The sequence below is a fragment of the Monodelphis domestica genome, chromosome 2, assembly GCF_027887165.1.
Source record: "Monodelphis domestica isolate mMonDom1 chromosome 2, mMonDom1.pri, whole genome shotgun sequence".
Lineage (NCBI taxonomy): Eukaryota > Metazoa > Chordata > Mammalia > Didelphimorphia > Didelphidae > Monodelphis > Monodelphis domestica.
In genome coordinates this window covers 34,239,020-34,256,727 of record NC_077228.1, presented here as the reverse complement: position 1 = coordinate 34,256,727, position 17,708 = coordinate 34,239,020, and the positions used below count along the sequence as shown (strand labels likewise).

At 62.0% G+C, this 17,708-nt stretch overlaps 1 protein-coding gene across 12 annotated transcripts in view; it reads left to right on the top strand.

Moving 5' to 3' along the window:
* Nucleotides 1–3,659: 3,659 nt before the first annotated feature.
* Nucleotides 3,660–17,708, top strand: part of PTPRF (protein tyrosine phosphatase receptor type F) — a 75,923-nt gene continuing 61,874 nt past the window's right edge. For 4 of the 12 annotated variants that reach the window (XM_056815293.1, XM_056815297.1, XM_056815289.1 and 1 more), the window contains exons 1-2: nucleotides 4,392–4,563; nucleotides 7,103–7,179. The gene's annotated coding sequence lies outside the window, so the exon portion shown is untranslated. Of the gene's footprint in view, nucleotides 3,784–4,074; nucleotides 4,203–4,390; nucleotides 4,564–7,102; nucleotides 7,180–17,708 lie in introns of those variants that run through there. The other 8 variants (XM_056815292.1, XM_056815286.1, XM_056815291.1 and 5 more) reach the window with 5 other exon arrangements.

Genomic DNA, 17,708 nt, shown 5'->3' with positions numbered 1-17,708 from the left:
CCCCCAGCGCCCATACTGCTTCTTCCTTATTTCCTTAGAACTTTATCCTTGAGAACTCCTAGTCCATCCCTGCTGGCCGGGTCTAGTGCCACAAGGGACGTGCCTCTCCAAGGCAGGGAGAGGCCAACAGTCCGTGTCTGCATCTTGTCTTCCAAGATGCTGCTGACCTGGCCTGACCAAGCCCCCTGCTTAGCATCCAGAGCTTCGTGCATCTCACCTGGCCTCTGCCCTGCTGCTGGGAGCCCCCCCAACAGGGACCCCAGAGTGATTTCTTGCCGCTTTTCAGATCTTAGCATCCCCCTACCAGGACTGTGTGCCCTCCCTGCTGTCTGCTTCCAGCAGAATGCAAAGAGAAGCCAAAGAAGACTTGCCGGTCCCAGCAGGTCGGGAGCCAGGAGGGGGGGAGGTTCTCCCAGAGGCTGGGGGCTCCTGACTGCCTGAAGGCCTCTTCCTGCCCTGCCTTTCTCTAGGTTATTCTCATCTTCCCACGCTCCCAAGACCAGGCACATTCCTGGCTGAGAGGTATTTCAACAAAGAGAATAATGAAAACTTTTCACTGGAGCTAATCACCCTCCCAAGTCACAATAGCCAGTTCTGTTCCTCTGAGCCACCCAATCAGCAATGCTTTTTGGTGGGGAGGGGGAGGAGAGGGGAGGCCCCCTAAGGGTCACAGGGTGGGCTGGGGGCTTCCTGAAGGGGAGCCAGGGTGACCTCAGATCCACCGCTGACTAGTAGGGGGGATAGAAAGGAGAGGTGGGGCAGGAATTCCCAGCCTTCCATGATCTGCCTGGGGAGAATGCCGAGGGAGGAAGTGGTATGAGGAACCCCAAGATCCCCAGTTCTCCTCAAATCCAAACCAAGACCTAAGGCCTTCCAGGAAGAAGATCCCAGACTCCAAGTCCCAACCAAGTGCACAGGCAGGTCCTAGAATTTTGGAGGTGGAGTCTGGAAGACCTGAGTTCAAATTCAGCCTCAGATACTTACTTGCCATGGAATCCTAGGCAGGAGTTCCTTTCCTTTGGTCTGCCTCAGTTTCTTTGTTGGAAAATGGGGACAATAATTGCACTTACTTCTCGGGGTTGTTTTGAGGACAGAAATGAGATAGTATTTGCTCAGTGCTTGGAAAGCCCCACAGAAATGCCAACTAGAAGTAATAGGGGGTGGGGGGAGAGTCAAAGTTGGCTCCAGGCTGACAGCCCAGGGACCCTGGAGCTCCCCTCATTACTGAGGATCCCCCTCTGAGTGGAAGGGCTGGGCCCACACACATACACATTCTGGGGCACATCTGAGGCAGCCCCTCTTAACCCTCTACTCCCACCCTTGCACTTGATGGGCTCACACTCATGTTCTCCCCTGCTCCTAGGTGACCAGCCACCTCCGCCTTGGAGGAGCCCGCCCGTCAGGCGCCTGGCCTGGTCCCTCTGGGATTCGGCGCTCACCGGCCTTTTCTGCTCCAGCCTCTGCTTCTGGACACGAGAGGGCGCCCACACTCCACCTGCGAATTTGGGCTCCTGAGCTAACCGGAAATGAACCCCTTGGGTGCCCCCTCTTCTTGCCAGGCTACCTAGGAAGCCTCCCAGAACCTACTCCAGAGCTTTCCCAACACCTTGTTGCTCTGGAACCCCGGCCCTCTCCATTCCTCCACAGCTCTGGGAATAGATGACCCCCCCCCCCAACATTCAGGAACCTAGGCTGGCCCTAGTCTAACTGCAAGGACTGGTCCTCCCTGGGATCCTGAATCTTCAGGGGCTCCCGGACTTCAGGAATGAAATACAGACTCATAGCCAGGCCAGACCCAGGCCTGCCCCCAGTTCAGTGCCCACCTCCCCCAAAATGAGGAGCTCACCCCTGTCTCATTGGAATTGCTCCCATCCTTGGGAAGTTTTTCCTGACATTAGGCCTAAGCCAGCCAGTCAATAAACACTTGTGAAGCACCTACTATGTGCCCAGGGTAGTACAAAGGGCTGGAAACACAGAACAAGGAAAAAGGCAATCCCTGCCCTCAAGGAGCTCCCAGTCTGATGAGGGAGCCAACAGGCAAAGGGCCCTGATCTATCTAGATCTGAATGGCCCATTGCAGGAGGGTCTGGGCTAAGTTCTGAAGAAAGTCAGGAGGCAAAGGCTGGAGGGGGAAATCAAATTGCTAGCCTGGAAGGCTAGGATGAGGCAGGGAGCTAAGGCTGTTCTTTGTCCCTTCCCCCCTTTAGCTGGGAGAGTTTGGGGGCATGAGGAGATTTGTGGGATTGCACCCGCACCCACACACACACACACAGCTTCTTGTAGTTCCTTTTCACCTTCTTATGTAGTTGCATGAAGGGCAAGGCTTGCCTCACTTCTGTCTTGTGGGCTCCCAGCAAGGGCATCGTGACCCAGCCTGGAAGCAGGGAGAGCCTTTGTGCAGGACTAGCCTCCCGCATCTACCCAAGCTCTCTGAGACTCCAAGATGCAGAAAATGTGCTTCCCTGCACATGGGAGTTTCCTCTCCTGGGAGTTCCCTAGACTCATTCCCTGTTTCCATTCCAGCCCAGGACCTAGCTAGCACCCAGGAGGGATTTGTGGACTGGGTAGGTATAATGGTAGGGGTATAAGGGACCAGTTTCCTCTTCTTCCCCCTTTGTAGCCAATCACTCAGCATCTCTCCCATCCCTTATCTTCAGGCCCTCATCACCTCATAGCTTGACTAGGGTGAGCCTTTGCTACATGGTCTACCCGACTCCAGGATCCCCTTCTCCAATCCACATTCCACTTTGCTGCCAAAGTAATCTTCCTAAAGGGTGAGTCTCCTGCTCCATCGTCTCCAATGGCTCCCTATTACCTCGAAAATCTTCACAGCCTGGCCTCAAACTACCATTTCACCCTTTGTACATATCACTGCCCTGTCCAGAGAGCCTGGAAGGTATTCCTGCCTCACCTCCTACTCCTCCAATGCCATGTAGCCTGTAGGTTCTATTCTCCCAGTTATCTCTATAGGGCTATTTTCAGCCCCCCTTTTCCTGTTGACTCTTGCCAGGAGAGACCAGAAGCTCCTTGAAGGCAGGGACCTTCTGCTTGGATTGGCATCACCAGCACATAGGCCAGTGCTTGGCACAGAGTAAGCACTTTTATGCTTGTTGATTGAGTGATGAGAGGCTGCTGCCCCCCCCCCCCCCCCAGCTGCTGGAGCCTCTGCTCCCCTCCCCCCCCATCAACTACCTCATCAGCTTTGGTGGGAAGCCATCCTGACTGGGATAGACTATAAGCTGGGGGGGGGGGGGGGAGGGCGCAGGGGATAGCTTCTTTTTTTGTCTTTGTGTCTCCGGTGCTTGGCACAGAGTAGGTGTTTAATAAATGTTCCTTGTTTGGTTAATTGATCATTTATTTTAATCCTTGGAAAGCTGGAGCCGCAATCCCAGGAAATCCGATCCTGCCTCTAATTCTCTGCTGGGGGGGGGGCAGTGAGTCTGTGAAAGAGGAGAGGAAATCTGGGCGTGGGGGCCGCACCCTGGGCTTGGGGGCAGCCCATTCCCCGGGGCTCCGAGGAAGGAGCGAGGGGGTGCCGAAGTTCCACCGAAGTCAGTTATGGGGAGGGGGCGGAGAAACTCCAAGAAAGCCCGAGGGCACAAAGGGCAGCGATTCCAGGGCGGAGGGAAAAGGGGGCTTGTCTGCTAGACTCGGGCTGAGGGAGGCGAAGCCGGAGGGGCAGGTAGAGCGAGGTAGAGGCTGCCGGGGACCGGAGGGGCCCGCCACGTTCAGCAGCACAAAGACTGAGGAGGAGTTTTTAGGCTCCGAGAAGATCTGACCGCGGTGAGTGCAGGCGAGCCAAGGGCAGGGCCGGTTCCGAGCGCCCGGTCCCGCCTCGGCTCCGTTTCTTTGTCTGGAGACAGGGCTTCGAACGTCCCGAGAGAGGACTGGACGGATGCCCAGGGTTGGGAGGGAGGGAGGAGGCTCGGGGAGGAGGGCCTCCACCTGGCCAGGTGCGTGCCCCCGCCCCCTCTGCGAGGCCTCGGGGAGGTTCTGGGCACCCTGGATCGGGGCAGAGGCCCGCGTGGGAAGCCGGGAACTCCCCCGGGAGAGGCTCTGGCTAGACCGACCCGTGGGGCCGCGGGGTGGCGGAGGAGCAGGTGTGGCACCCCACCTCCCGACCCTCCAGAGCCCCCCAAAGTGGGCTGGAGGAGGAGCCGGGGACTGTGAAAAGCCCCGGGCCGGGCCCCCTCCCACTGCAGGTCAGGCACGGGTCGGTGCGCCAGGGGAGGTCCCTACCCGCGCCCAGTGCGCACACGCGGGGAGCCCCGCGCTCCCCGACCCCACTCCCCCGGCCTCCGCCGGCGAGGGGGACGCGCAGTGCCGGGGCGCGCACGGCGCTCGGGGGCGCGCACGGCCGGCGGGCACGCGGGCGAGGAGGCGGCGGCGGCGGCAGCTCGGCTCGCGGGCTGGGCTGGGCAGGGCTGGCGCTCCGGAGGCCGGACCGGCGGGTGGACGGGCACGGGGCCCGGGGAGCGGGGAGCCCGAGTAGGGCGGCCATGCGGAGCGGGGGCACTGGGGCTCGCGGCAGCAGCAGCAGCAGCACTGGCAGCGGCAGCGCGGGTGAGTACGGTCCCCCGCGTCCGTGTCCCCCTGTGGGGGCCGTGGTCGCCGACGGGGGGAGGGGAGGGAAGAGAGGGAGCGGCGCGCGCCCGGGGGGGGGGACAATCCGGGACGCCCCCCCGGCGTCGCCGCCCCCGCCTGTGCGCGCCCCCGGGCTCCAACCCCAGCCCCCCCTTCCCTGCCGCCTCCCCGCGTGTCCGCGCCCTCCCTGTGGCCGTGGCCGTGGTCAGGGCCCGGGCGGGGCCCGCGGGAGGCAAAGTCCTCGAATGCCCCCCCTCACGTGCAGGGGGGCGGGGGGGCGTCTCGGGGAGTCTCGCCCGCTCCCCCTCCCCCCTATGGCGCGCAGGAATGCCGCCCCTCCGGCTCTTCCAGCTTGGCCGCCCCGCCCCCGGCCCCGCCCCGCCGGCCCGGGCTACCTGGGGGAGGGGGAAGGGAAGGGGAGGGACGGCCCCGCCCGCAGGCCCCCCCCCATCTCACCCCCAAGGCTCTGACCGGGGACCTAAGGGGGCTGGGTCCGGGTCTGCACGGTCTGCAGAGGGGGATGGGGCGCAGGTGGGCGCCCCGAGTCCTCTCTCTTCCCCGCCCCCCAGGGGCTCACCGACCTTTATTCCCCAGTTCCACAGTAGGGCAAGAGCCCAGCTGTCCAGCGGCCAAAGTCCCAGCCTCAGAGTGAGCTGGACACCCCCAAACGGGGCCTGGCTAACAAAATGCCCAGCCTCTCCCGGGAGCTCACTCCCCGCCGAGGCGGCCCTCTCTGACCCCCTCCCCACTGGGTCTCGGGACGGCAGAGCGCCGCCACCCGGGGCTGGAGAGCTCTCCTGCCGAGCCTGCCTGCCTCCCCTTCACGGGCCCTGAGGGAACTCCCCGCCATGCCCCGCCTGGAGCCTAGGCTGCCGGCTGCTTGGGCCAGGCCTCCCGCTTTGTGTCCCGAGCACCAGCCCAGCTCCCCGTGGCCGCCAGGGCCTGCAGGGTTGTTTTTTCTCCCCTGTTGGCCCCCAGCAGGCTTGTGGGCCACTAAAACCTCCGGATCTTTTTCAGAGGAGTGACTCCCACCAAGCTTCCCTCACCTAGTCCTTGTGGGGGGTGTTCTTGTTTTTTAGCCAAAGGGAAGGACTTGGTTATACTTCATCGTCCAGGCTCTTTCTGAGCTCAGGGTCTGTAGAGGAGCAGAGCTGGCTTAGCCCACCTGCCCCTTTTCTTGAGCCCATCCTCGAAGAGGGCCCCCGGCAGCGGCCTCTCTGGGGCACTTAGTGGCTCCGAGACCCTAGGCCAGAAGCCTCCTGCGTCTGGGTGGTCTCTAAGGGCCTCCCCTCCTGGGCTCCTTCCCTCGAGCGCCTCCGTGTCTTCACTGGTCCCCAGACTGGCCTCCCCGCCTCCGCATGACCCTTTGCCTGGTGCTCCTTAGACTCTCCCCAGCCCCCCTCTGAGCTCCCAGGGTGGGGCAGGGGAGCCCCCCCCCCATCTCCCAGAGTCTTCCTGGAAGCTGTGTTGGCAGCCTCTTCGGGCCTCCCCGAGTGGGCCAGGCCCAGGCGTGGGGAGCTCCACCACCCCCAGCCCCGAAGGCCCTCGTGTCTCCCCACTCCGGAGCACCCCAGTCACTCATTGCACACGTATAGGGCACTTCCTCGAGGCTGAAAGTTAAGGGAGGACAGCGTGGGCCTGGCTGTCACTGCCGAAGCCCCCGACTCCCTGTCCTGGCTTCAGCTTTGGCCCCTCTCCCCAGGGATTTCTGGGGGCTTCCCCTCCTGCCCCCCTCTCTCTGCCCGCCCGTGGCTCAGCTGAGGGAGCCTAGATTGGACTTGGCAGCCGCCGGGTGACCCTGGGCGAGTCACGGCCTCTCAAAATGAGTGCCGGGAGGCTCCGCCTGCCCTCCGGGGCCACAGCAATGGCGGCCGCTGCCGTGGCCTCCAGGATGGGGACTTTTGGCCCCGCTCAAGCCCTCTCCTTCCCAGAGCTCCCTGCGGGGCTCCAGCCGGTCTTTCTGACCGAGAGCAGGGCTGGGCTCGGGTCAGTCGGAGTGCCCGGCTGGGGCCGTGCCCACGTTCTGCTGTCTGGGCTCGGAGGCGGGCAGGCGTGCCCGGATGTGTGCACGGGGCAACATGAGGGGTCGCTGCCTGGCACCTTGGCGCAGGGGCCAGGAGGCTCCGCCGGTCCCGCTTTGGAGATGGCATCACAGAGGCAGGAAGGAGCCCGGGATGTGCCGGGGCTGGCCTGGGCTGGGGAGGAAAGACCTTGAACGCTGCTCTAAAGCTAGATCCGGGGCCGCCGGAGCCAGTGCCCCGCATGGGCTCCTTCCCCGGTGCCGGGGGACCAGCCTGCCCTCAGACGGGCGACGGGCCTGGGCTGAGATGCCTCGCCAGCCTCCCGTCCTGAGGCGGCTGCGGGGAGGAGGCGGGAGGCCCCGGAGCTCAGCCATAAGCGGGCTTCAGAGCCCCCGTCGGGGTCCTGACGAGCCTGGCCGGCCGTCGGGGCTGCCCCCGCCGCGCCGTCCCGGGGGTCTCGGGCCCAGCCCCTCCCCTGACCTGTTCTCTGTCTACAGGAATGAACCAGGGACCCCGAGCTCCTGCCCAGGCTTCTCCGGCATCTGAACAGTAGAGGGGACCAGTGAAGACTCAGGTGAGTACGGCCTGCTTTGTTCTGTGTGGGGAGCCCCTGCGTGACGAGCGCCCCAGGAAAAGCGCTCAGGTGGCTGAGAGGCCGCAGGCTGGCAGAGCCTGCCCTGGCACTGCCCAGCCTAGGGGGCGGCGACGGGGGCCTGCGCGTGAGCGGAGAGGCTGTGCGCCAGGCACGAGCTGGAGGAACTCGTTCAAGCAGCAGAGGAGCCAGCCCTTGCCCTCGTGGGCTCCGCTCTCCTGGGGCGCCCCGACAGTGAGATGCAGGAGGGGTCCGCCGGGAAGTCAGTGCTATCCTCCCCTCCATTTTGTTGTTGAGCACACTGAGGCAAATAGAGGCTCAGTGACTTGCCCAGGGTCACACAGCTACCGATTGTCTGGGACTGGATTTAAACTCAGATCGTCCTAGCCCCAGGCCCTGGCTCTTTCCATTGGTCCACTGGCAGACCTAGGGTTCGAACCCAGGTCCTCTGGGTGCATTCAACTCTCTTTCCATCCTCCACTGTGGCCTGACTGCCAGGCTTTGGCTGTACTTTCTCCCTCGGAGTCTGGTTTCCAGCCTGCTCCCTCCACTCTCCTCTCCAGGCCGCCCCCAGGCTCTGCTGCCTTCAGCCTGGCCCTCTTGTCAGTTCTGACGGTGCCCTTCGAGCCGAGCCTTCCCCAGCCCCACGGCTGGGGTCAGAACCGTCGTCCGAGCGTAGGCAGCGCCCCACGCTTCTCCCCCGTCTCCAGAGTCAGGAAGGGGCTTGGCCGTCCCGCTATGCACCTGCATCATCTCCTCATCAGGCAGCCTCATCCCGACCCGCTAGACGCCACTGGAGGCTGTCAGCCTCCGTCCCGGTCACTGTCCCCTTCCTGGCTGCCTGGCCGCTCCTCTGCGGGTTGGAGGCCTGCCCCTGGGCCTCCTTTTCTTCCTCCTCCTCATCCCTCACTCAGCAGCTCCTGGACCTTCCGTGGCTCTCCATGGCCAGGCCAGAGAGGATTCCTGGGGCTGGAGAAAGTCAGAGAACTTCCCAGCCTGAAGGCGTTTGGGAGTCCCCAGTCCTGCCCTGGCCGCCCAGCCTCTGCTTGACCGCCCCGGGGCAGGAGGCTCCTGACGCCCCGCTGGCTTTGGCCTTCCCGTGACTCGTGCTCCCCCTCGTTGCCCCGCTCTTTTGTGGGGGGCCAAGCAGAACAGCTGGTGACAGGCCCGCCGCCTTCCGCGTGCCCTTAGAAAGGCCTCTCCGTAGATCCGTCCGCATCGTGGCAGGCTTGGCCATGACTGAAATGTCCTGTGGCGGCTCCCCGGCCTTGTGCGTCCGTGAACCAGGGACAGTTGCGGCCCAGCTCTCGGGGGCCTCTGCTGCTGACCTGGCTCTGCGAATGGCTCTTTAGAGAAGCCCCTGGGCCTCCTGACCTCACTATGGGGGGGGGGGACTCCTGTCCTGGTGGTTCCCCAGAATCGAGTGCGAGTCTCCGGACCGTAAGAGGAAACGAGCTCGGTCAGGCAGGGATGGAGCCGGCAGGTTCTCGCCAGTCACCGCTTCCTTTTCTGGACAGTCGTTGGCCGCCCCTCTGGGTTCTGTTCTGGGGCCTTCCCAGAATCAGAATGGAGGCCCTTCTCCAGACCTGGGGGCGCTCCGCTTTCCCTCGGGGACCTCACCAGCTTTTGGGGTTTTGCTCTCATCTGGAGAGAAGATTTTCAGATCTGTTCATCCAGCCCTGCCCTCTCTTGACCAAATCCCCAGCCGCCTGTCCCATAAGCATCTTAGCTGTTAGCGTGTCCAAAGTCGGGTGCGTCGTCCTTTTCCCCCTTCCCTTCCTCCCACCCCCACCCCCACCGGGTTCCAGACCTTGGCGTCGCCCCTGCCACTTCCATGCCACCCCCTGCGCAGCCTCCATCCAGGGCCAGCCTCTTCTCAGCCCAGCTGCCCGAGGCCGTTCCTGCAGCCTCCCTTCGCACCCTGGTGTCCCGGGGCACGCTTTGCCCCCACAGGAGCTGACTTGTTGCTCCTTGTTCGGTCAGGACCACTTACTGGCCCCTGCGCTGAGCTCTGGAGAGACAGAACAGGGCAAAAGCTGACCGTCTGTGTGCCAACCAGCTCTGTACAGGATCCACAGGAAACCGGGTCAGCTGAGAAGTCGGGGAAGCGTCCTAGAGGTGGGGGGCCGGGGAGGAACATGAGAGCGGCCTCGGATGGCGGAGGGGCTCCGGCTCGAGGAGCTGCGTCCCTGGCCAAAGAGGCCATTGTGGAGAGGGAGGCCGAGGGGGCCGGGCCGGGGCCTTGGGTGCTGGCTCCTGGAGGCGCCCCTGCGCTTACTGTCTGAGTGGTGCATCAGCGGGTGTGGGCAGAGCGCGGAGGCCTCGGATCCCTCCACAGCTATGGCACGGGCCAGCCCCGAGATGATGGGGGCCGCGGCAGAGGAGCGGTGGGGGCGAATTCGCGAGATGTGCAGAGGGGACCCCCGAAGTCCTTGGCAGCAGCGGGGGTGTGGGGGGTGCGAGGCGGCGCCCTCCGGGCTGAGAGGGAAGAGGAAGGGCCTGTGGAGCTGTCGGGCAGACTGCGTGCCTCGTGGACAGGGAGTTGGAGAGGCGAGGCTGGACGGGAGCAGAGAGGCTGGGGCAGGTGATGGGAGACGGCCTTAGGCCACGTCCGGCCCTCTGCCGGGCTAGCCTCTGTTCTGGGAACGCCTGCTCTCCTGTGCCTCACTCGTCCAGCCTCCCCTTCTTCATGGTCCTCTTCTGAGGCCGTCTCCTGTCGCCCCCAACGTGGCCTCAGAGCCGCTTTAGAGACGAGTCCCTGTGGGCTCCCCCGGAATGGCAGGCCCCGGTGGGCTGCTTCCCTCGTAGCCTCCCTGCCCAGCACAGGGCCTGGCACTTGGGGGCCTCGTACGGATGGAATGGAGTTGGCCTGGGCTGTGGCGAGAAGAAAGGTCTCCTGGGGTTCCCTCCTGGGGAGGGCAGCGTGCGGGTGGCGAGCAGAGGGTCGGCCGAGGAGGGCCAGCTGCCCATTTGCGGATCCGGCCGGGCCCAGCTGCTCGACTTGGACCCAGAGCGCAGAACCAGGCATTTGGGGCAAAGACGCAGGGCCAGACGAGTTCAGCTTCTTCGCTGTAAAGAGCTGCCGGGAGGTCGTGACCTCCCTGTCAGAGGAGGCTTAGCCGAGGCCCTACAGCCATTTGTGAGAGCGATTTCCTCTCCGCAGACAGGGGCCACTGCAGCTGCTCTGGGCTCTTTGGGCCCTGCGCCGCCCTGGACCCGAGTGTGTTTGGGGGTGGGCCTGGGATACAGCCATCGCAGGGGGCTCTCCGGGGTCCAGAGCACCGAAGGTCAGGTGATGGGGGAGGGGGCAGCAGAGCAAAGCCAAGCTTCAGGGCGCTGACACCCTCCCGCCAGTGGAGCTGCCTCCCCCAGGCCTGGCCGAGACCTGACAGCTCCGTGTTCCCGGGATAATGACATGGTGGCTTTGCCAAGAGCAGAAAACAGACGGTTTTCCCTGGGTGAGCTGAGAGCCCCGTGCCCCACCCCCAGCTTTCGCTCCAGCCTGAGAAAGGACTTCATTAAAATACCAGGAGAGAAAGGGCATGTCTGTCCGTCAGTGCTGGGCTGCTGGGCCCAGCCTCCTCTCCCTCCTCCTCCTCCTCCTTCCTCCCCTTCCCCCTCCTCCCCCATCTTCCCCTCCTCTTCCCCCTCTTCCTCTCCTTCCTCCCCTTCCTCCTCCCCCTCCTCTTTCTCTTCCCCTCTTCCTCCTCCTCTCCCTCCTCCTTCCCCTCCTCCTCCTTTTCTTCCCCTTCCTCCTCCCCTTCTCCTCCTCCTTACTCTCCTTCCCCTCCTCCCCTTCCTCCTCCCCCTCTGCCTCCTCCCCCTTCTCCTCCTTTCCTTTCCTCCTCCCCATCTTCCCCTCTTTCCTCTCCTCCTTCCTCCCTTTCCCCTCCTCCCCCTCCTCGCCTTCCTCCTCCTCCTCCTCCCCTCTTCCCCTTCCTCCTCCCCTTCTCTTTCCTGCTCCTCCCCATCTTCCCCCTCCTCCTCCTTCCTCCCCTTCCCCCTCTTCCGCTTCCTCCTCCATCCCTCATCCTCCTTCCTCCCCTTCCCCCTCCTCCCCTTCCTCCTCCTGCTCCCCCTCTTCCGCTTCCTCCTCCGTCCCTCCTCCTCCTTCCTCCCCTTCCCCATTCTCCTCCTGCTCCCCCTCCTCCTTTCTTCTCCTGCTCCCCCTCCTCCCGTTCCTCCTCCTGCTCCCCCTCCTCCCGTTCCTCCTCCTGCTCCCCCTCCTCCCCTTCCTTCTCCTGCTCCCCCTCCTCCCCTTCCTCCTCCTGCTCCCCCTCCTCCCGTTCCTCCTCCATCCCTCCTCCTCCCCCTCCTCCTTTTCCTCCTCGGCCCCCTCCTCCATCTCCTCTTCCTCCCCACCCCCACCCCCAAGCTCTGGCTCCTGTCGGGCCAGATGAGGGAGGAGGCGGGGGCACCAGGCCTGGCCTCAGACTCAGGATGGGGGGAAGCTCAGAATGTAACGTGCATGGCCAGGATGAGGAGCCCTGGGCCTGGAGCAGGCCTGAGGCCAGGGGGCACAACACGGATCCCCGGCCAAGGCCAAGCAGGGTGCATCGCAGGGCCGTTCTCCAAGTAGAGTCAGGCCTCCATTTCTGGCACCTAGGGCCCTCTCCCTCTTTTCACCCACTCCTGCAGCCACCCTGGACCCTCACCCTCGGAGGCCTGGGCGAGCTCAAGCCCATCTGCTCCCCTTGCTGGGTCTGATCTCCCTTCTGTGAAAGGAGAACAAGACTGCTGTCAGGGTCCCGCAGACCTTGGCTCGTCATGTGACCCTGGGAGAGTCACTTCCCCTCCAGACCTGCTCCTGCATCAGCCCTGTGGCCTCGGCTGTCAGACCTGTTTCCTCACTCTCTTGGGGTCCTTCTGAACCTCCCCCTTTCCTGCTGTCAGAAGGCGCCACTAGTGTGCCAGCCGGGCCCACAGGGCTTCCATCGGGGGAGTGTTTGATAAAGTCCTGCTGCGCTGAGCTGCGGGTACTGGCCAGAGAGGGAGCTTCCTGCCCCCTAAGAGCCCGGCCAGGCAGGCAGCGCACACATCAGGAAGAAGCTGGGGCACTTCAGGTTTGAGGAGAGGCTGGCGCTCGCCATTTGGGCCACCTGGAAGGCCCTTAGAAGGAGGGGAGGGAGGGGGGAGCCCTGGAGGCCAGAGAGGAAGGGGCAAGGCTGGAGGACTCGGGCATCGCCCCTCGCTGTGGGCATCCGTTGGCAGAGCAGGAGGCTGGCGTAATGATCTAGGCCGGAGTTAAGGAGGGGCGGCTGGCGGCAGAGGCAGGCAGGGCCCCTCCTGGCGTCTTAGCCCCTTCCCTGCCCTCCCTGTGCGGGGGGTTTGTAACTCCCAGTCTTGGGGGGTATACAGCCAGGGAGGTCAGGCTCAGGGCTTCCTTCACGCTGCCTTAGAGGCCACACTGCCTCCAACGGGGGTATAGCTGAATGGAATTGGAGTCGGATCCTTTTCCTGTGCCTCCCACCTAATCCTTCCTCTTCCACCTTGCACCCTCCCAGCCCCATGGCATCAGCCCCACCAGCTCCACTCCCCACACTGGCCCCTTGCAGCCTCTGTTGAGCCCCCGGTCACACTCCTTCCCCGCTTCCCAGTTGCTCTTCTCCTGCTGCCCTCCTTCATCCCCTTGGCCTGCAGGCGCACCCACGGCTCCCACCCTCAAACCTTCCTCCATCCATCCCGGCTCCTTCCTCTCCTGGCTGGCCTCCTGACTCCACTGAAACTGCCTCTCCGGGGCTCCGTGATCTCCCTCCCTCCCGAGGAGGTTTCAAGTCCTCCAGCTTTGCCTTGTGCCCCCCCTTCTCCTAAAGCACACAGAAAAGAGCCACGTTCTGGCCCCCCCCTCCTCTGGGGCCAGCTTGGCTCTCACCCTGTTGCCCTTGTTCCGCTCACCTCTCTGCTCTTGCAGCTTGGCCAGCCCGTCCTGCCATTCCCCAGGCCCTGTTCATGGGGCCTCTGGAGTCTGTGGCCGGGAGAGGGCTCTCTGGCTCAGAGGGCACAGACTTTGGGGGGATCTCATTTATTACAAATCACGTGGAATAAATTTTCACATGAGTTTTCCAAAGTGACACGGCCCAAATTCTCTCCCTCCCCCTCCCAGAGCTGACAAGCTCTTCGGGCTGGATCACGCAAAAACGTACTTCGGAGGCGCTCGTTTTTGTGAGTGGGTGGGTGGTCTTGTCCAACCAGACCCTCCAAGCCCGGGAGCAGCCCTGCGCTTTCACGTGCATTCCCATTCTCTGGCGCCCCAAAGGGCTCTTTGTCCCGAGTCCCCCGGCCTGCCCCACGTCATTGCGCTGCTCTTCCCAGCACTTTGTCCTTCCGTTCCTGGGACGGTGCTCTCCTGCTTCTGCTCATTTCTTTCTGCATCAGTTCACGCAGGCTTTTCTGCCTTTTCTGAAACCATCTTATTCGTTGTTCGTCGTAGCAGTCGTATTCCATCACCATCATACACCCCAAGTTGTTCAGCCATTCCCCAATGGGGGGACATTCTCCAAGGGTAAAGACTTTTTAAACCGTCACCTTCCATCTTGGACTCCATACGGAGTATTGGCTCCAAGGCAGGAGAGGGGTAAGAACTAGGCAATGGGGTTAAGGACTCGCCCAGGGTCACACAGCGAGGAAGTGTCTGAGGCCAGATTTGAACCCAGGACCTCCCGTCCCAAGGCCCGGTTCTGTCCACTGAGGTGCTTTGCTGCCCCAGTATAGACGGTTTACTTACTTGTTTTATGTGATTTCCGGATACCCGGACCAATTCACAGCTCTACCAACGATGCCTTCGTGTGCCTATCTTGTCCCGGCCCTTCAACACTGACTATTCCCATCTTTTGTCATTTGGGCCAATTTGCAGAGTGCAAGGAGAAACGGCTGGGTTGTTTTTACCTGCGTTCCTCTGATCGTTGGTGATTTGGAGCCTTCTTTGCTGTGGTTGGAAACAGCTTCCAGTTCTTCTTTAGAGAGTTGTGAGTGTGTGTCCTTTGACCACTCTCTGTTGCGGAATGACTTGGGGTTCTCTATAGATTATCTTTTTGTTATGTATCTCTGTCTTTGTCTATCTGTCTGTCTCTCTCTAGGATATCGGGCCTTGACCAAAGACTGTAAGAATAAATTCCCTACTCAACAGCTTCTGTAGATGCACTCATTTTGTTGGTGGAAAAGCTTTTCAACTTCATGCAATCCAAATGATCTACTTTGTCTTTTGTTATCCGCGATCTCCTGAATTGTCAGATCTAATAGCCTTTTCTCCGTTGGTTCTCTAGAAATATGGCATCTTTATTTCCCCTCATCTCTAATTATTTAAAAACATGATTCTTGGGAGCAGTGGATAGAGAGCCAGGCATAGAGGGAGGAGGTCCTCCCTAGCGGTGTGACCCTGGGCGAGTCACTTAACCCCATTGCCTAGCTCTTGCGCAGTATTGATTCTAAGACAGAAAGTAAGAGTTAAAAAACAAACAAATTGTGATTTTGCAGAGAAGGGGTCCACAGAATTGTTTGTCAGCTCCGGGAGGGCGAGGGGAGAGGGAGAAAATGAATCAGGTAGCTATGGAAAAATATTCCTTAAATAAAGATAAAGGGGGGTGGGGGTGGGGGTGGGGGTCCACAGGCTTCACCAAACCAGATTCGCAATCTTTTTTCTATTTGTGATAAGTGATCCTCTCCGTTCTCATGGGTGCCTCGTCTTTCTGGGAACAGTTCTCGGATCTCTGTATCCAGCCCTAACCTTTCTCCTTTCCTCTTAGTCCTAGCGTCAGCTGACTGGAGTTCTTGAACTAGATGTCTTATAGACTTGTCAACTCAACACATCCCAGACAAACAAAGGAGCTCCTCCCCCTAGACCCTCCCCTCTGCCCAGGGCCTCAGCAGTCACCCGGCTTCATCCTTGGCTCCTTACTTGTGCGTCCCCCCAAGAACCCCCAGTCCGTGTCCAGTTCTGTGGTTTGACCTTTGTCGGATCTCTCCTATACAGCCCTTCTCTCCACTCACCCGGATCGGGCTCTCACCCCCTCTCTCTCTCCCGGATTCCTGCCCTGGCCTTGTGCTCAGCCGGGCAGCCTCCAGCCTCCCTTCCCGCCCATCTTCCGCGTCGCTCCTAGAACGTACATCTGGCCACGCTCGCTCCCCTGCTTAGTCCTTTCCGGGGGCCGCGGAGTGCCTCGGAGACCAAGGAGCAGATTCCTGTTTGGCATCCCGAGTCTTTCCCAGTCTGGCTCCCACCTCCCCTGGGAGACGGATTTCTGGGACCCTCGCCCTGCGAGGCGGTCCCTGTGAAGCTTCCCCTGCGAGGCCGGGAGTGCTCGTGCGGAGGCTGCCCCAGCCTCTCCTGCCCCACCATCGGTGCTGCCCCTCCTGTACGTCTCTGTAGACGGATTATAGCTGTGGTGGCTCCTCCGTGGAATGGGCGCTGCCCGAAGGCAGGGTCCTTCCTGATGCTTGTCAGTGGGCCACTTTGGGGGGTCAAGCTTGATCAGACGAAATGGAAAGCGCAATACTTGGCTTCAAAAACCAAATTGCCCTGGTGTGAGGCGGGAGCAGACCCAAAAGGCAGCATCCCTCGGAGCGCTCATGTGCCCGGATGGCCCCAGAGACAGTTCTGTGACCCCAGAGCTCGCCTTTAAGGAGAGGGAGGGATGGGCTACCTTCTGCTTGGCGGGGGGGGGGGGGGGGTGGCTCTGAGGCGAGGAGGGTCTCCAGGGGCCCTGGCCCTAGCCACTCTCCTCAAGTGACCTGATGGCTCGCTGAGCTCCCTTCCGAAGGTGTGCCTGCCTCTAGCTGCCCACCATGTTTCAGGGCGCTCCCTCCCTTGGGAACTTGGGTCCTGTCTATTGTTAATCACAGCAGCCTGTCTCCCAGCTCATCCCCACATCTGGCCCAGCCCCGAGACCTTCACTGACTTTCCGATGTGCCCCAAGAAATTCGAGGCCCCCTTCCCCACTGGGGAGGACTCCTGCCCTTCTCCCCTGGTCCCAGCCTCTCCCGTTGGGCCTTACCCAACACCGTGCCTGGCTTCCATCTTTGTTCTGTGGGAGGCCGGGGCCTTGAGTCGGCCTCCGATCTCCCCCAAGGCCTCCTTAGCCCAGGACCGAGGGTTCTGCCTATGCCAGTGCCTGAGGGATGGGGTGGCCGTAGCCCTCTCTCTTGGGCAGGGGAGCACTTGTGGTCTCTTTTCCCTGAGGCTAGGCAGTGGTGGCTCCTAGGGGCAGTGAAGGGCTTGGCGATGGCCAGAGGCTGCTCCCACATAGCTGTTCCACTCTGGGCAGCTCTGGTGGTCACCGGGTTTCCCCTCAAACGGCTCTCCTGTTCTCCCTCCCCCCCCCCCCGTTGTCTGATCCTCCAGAGACCTCCCCCATTGGGGGTCCCAGGACCCTGGATCTAGGGCTGGGAGGGCCTCTGGAGTATAGCCTCCTCATTTGGCAAATAGAGAAACTGAGGCCCAAGATCCTGTGGGTGGTTGAGCTTCCCTCCATATCTCCAGCTTATCCATTGCCTCAAAGAACTGGGCACAGTCCCCCGGAAGTGCTCCCAGACTGGCTTTGTGAGGGTGCCGAAAGGCCTCAGCCTCCCATAAGGCCCCGCCCAGCAGCTGCCCATCGGGCTCAGTCTGACATTGGAGGATGGAGGGTCCCCGCAAAGTCTATTTGGGTTCAAGAAATCCACTTCCCAAGTAAAAGTGCAGGAAATCTCTCTGGCTAGGCTGAAGATCTGGGGGTCTTAGTAGCCTGCCAGCCAGCTCTTGGGGAGAGCCCCACCATCCTCTGTCCACCGCAGAGTAGGGGAGCATCTAGAGGAGGGAGGTCGGGACATGGAGGGGCGGGAGAGCTGGGTCCGTTTTGTGGAGGCTGTCCTGGAAGAGGGAGGAATTAGCCTGGTTTGGCCCAGTCCCAGGGCAGAAGCCCAAAGAGGCAGGTCTGGGCCGTGGCGGGGGTGTCCCCTGACACTTGGAGCCGATTCAGGTTGGCGGCCATTGCGGAGGGGGTCTTTAGGCAGAGGCTGGACACACAGTCCACCTAGTCACAGTTGTCTGTCACCCATCTGTGGCCGGGCTTTGGGCTTTCCTTATGTGCCTGACTCAGTTTACCTCTGGCTGTGTCTGTTGTTTCTGAGACTTGTTCTTGGCCCCTGGCAGGTATCCCCTCCTGAAGACAGGCCCTCCCTCCCACCTGGGTGTGAGGGGGATGCGCCCTGGAGAGGAGCCTGTGTGGGGAGGATGGAGGAGGCTTGGAGGTGAGGGGAAGGCCGGGCGGCAGGCCCAGGACCCCCGGGGGAGGCAGGCGGGCTGCTGGCATTAACTGCTCGACCTAATGAGAGGGAAGAGGGAAGAGCAGCGGCAGGCCGGGAAATGCATCTCAGCCGCCAAACAGAAGCCGGGCTGCTGGCCCAGCATCCTCTGGAAGTAATTAAGGCTCTGATTGGCCACAGGCCGGGGGCGGCTGGAGCTCATTCATCCGCTCAATCCCCAGCTGGGAGAGACTCAGGGAGTCCCTGAGAGGATTGAAGTGGGTGGAGAGGGG